The sequence below is a fragment of the Oncorhynchus kisutch genome, unplaced genomic scaffold (assembly GCF_002021735.2).
Source record: "Oncorhynchus kisutch isolate 150728-3 unplaced genomic scaffold, Okis_V2 Okis05a-Okis16b_hom, whole genome shotgun sequence".
NCBI lineage: Eukaryota > Metazoa > Chordata > Actinopteri > Salmoniformes > Salmonidae > Oncorhynchus > Oncorhynchus kisutch.
The window spans coordinates 6,250,766-6,252,469 of record NW_022261982.1 but is presented as its reverse complement, the minus strand read 5'-3'; the positions used below and the strand labels follow the sequence as shown (position 1 = coordinate 6,252,469).

Below are 1,704 nucleotides of genomic sequence, written 5' to 3'. Positions count from 1 at the left end.
ACACATGGAAACTCCATGTTTGACTCCGTTCCATTTACTACATTCCAGCCATTACAATGAGCCCATCCTTCTATTGCTCCTCCCACCAACCAGGAAAAGAGGCCCAACTCGGTGGAAAATCTGTCTCCCTCCAGCAGGTGCCGTTTTTTCGCCCACCAAGCAAGGAGTTTTTGTATGGAGTTCAAGGAGTGTTAGTCAACAAATTGGTCAACACAAAAATGAATGTCTTATTTGCAACGTGAGGTTTATTTGATTGAATATAAATTCCACTAATCCAAAGAAAGGATAGTTGGAAGCTAAACAGCCCGCACTGCCGCTTTGTGGACAACAACTCCCATTTTAGGGCGGAAAGACATGTATTTTGTCAATATATGCATATATTGCCCCAATGCATTGCAAACAGGAAGCACAACCTCCTCATGACCTTCTTCTACCTGAAAACGTAGCGGCAGCTCTCCCTAGCGGTTAGCAAGCAGTTAGCAGCGAAGGGAGTGGAGAGATTGAGAAGTGAAAAGACAGGAAGGCCGTGGTACATCGGCGTCTCCTATACTAGACCTGCAGTGGCTACGGCTGGGGGTATGACAGCTTCTAGCTATCGTCTTTGTATGGACATGTAAATAGCTGTTTTTGAAAGGTTTGTACAGTAAACAGCAGCACCGATTTACCAATAATGACAGCCTGAGTCATTGCTTAGTAGCTTGTTACATACAGCCAGTCAGCTAGCTAGCAAGCTGCTAAAACTGGTTAACATTAGCTGGAGAGCTTACTTTACTTCAGTCATTGCTCTACTTCCACAACTGATAGTCAATATTTGCATGATGTTTCTAGGTAATTAACTGTCCCATTTTTGGCTCTGGGTTTGCTAATCAAAGTGCCCCACAATTTCTCTAGAAATGATGGTATAGAGAAGGTTTGTTGCCAGCTAGGCTAGCTAGCATGATGGCTAACTGTCAAGTGATAATTGCTAGAAGTCACTAGTTGTACCATTATTGCGGTATCCTCCTAGCTAACTAGTTAGGCCCTAGAGTTTTTCCACGTCCGTTCACGTGATCAGGAAAAGTTTCTGGTCCTACTGATTCCACACTAGCCTTGGAGTTGGGACTCTCAGTGAGAGTTTGTCAAATATTATTGGAAAGGCTGTTTCTTTGCACTTACAGGATCCCAATTATCCACCCTTCTCCCAAAGTGTGCATGGATTTAAAAGCATTGGCTGAAGGAAATGTCCACCATTGTTACAGAAATAACCTGTAAGTGTGCAAGTGCACACTTTGGGAAAAGGGTGGAGAATTGGGACCCATCCACAGTGTGTTGACCTGATCCCCTCTTCTCTTGCAGGAGATGTCTGTGTTGACCTGATCCCCTCCTCTCTTGCAGGAGATGTCTGTGTTGACCTGATCCCCTCTTCTCTTGCAGGAGATGTCTGTGTTGACCTGATCCCCTCTTCTCTTGCAGGAGATGTCTGTGTTGACCTGATCTCCTCTTCTCTTGCAGGAGATGTCTGTGTTGACCTGATCCCCTCCTCTCTTGCAGGATGTCTGTGTTGACCTGATCCCCTCTTCTCTTGCAGGAGATGTCTGTGTTGACCTGATCCCCTCTTCTCTTGCAGGAGATGTCTGTGTTGACCTGATCTCCTCTTCTCTTGCAGGAGATGTCTGTGTTGACCTGATCCCCTCTTCTCTTGCAGGAGATGTCTGTGTTGACCTG

The 1,704-nt window shown here is 45.5% G+C and overlaps 1 protein-coding gene across 1 annotated transcript in view; it reads left to right on the top strand.

Moving 5' to 3' along the window:
• Positions 1–403: 403 nt before the first annotated feature.
• The window catches only part of LOC116352781 (transforming growth factor-beta receptor-associated protein 1 homolog), a 20,909-nt gene continuing 19,608 nt past the window's right edge, over positions 404–1,704 (top strand). The window contains 1 exon segment of the mRNA XM_031813458.1: positions 404–634. The gene's annotated coding sequence lies outside the window, so the exon portion shown is untranslated.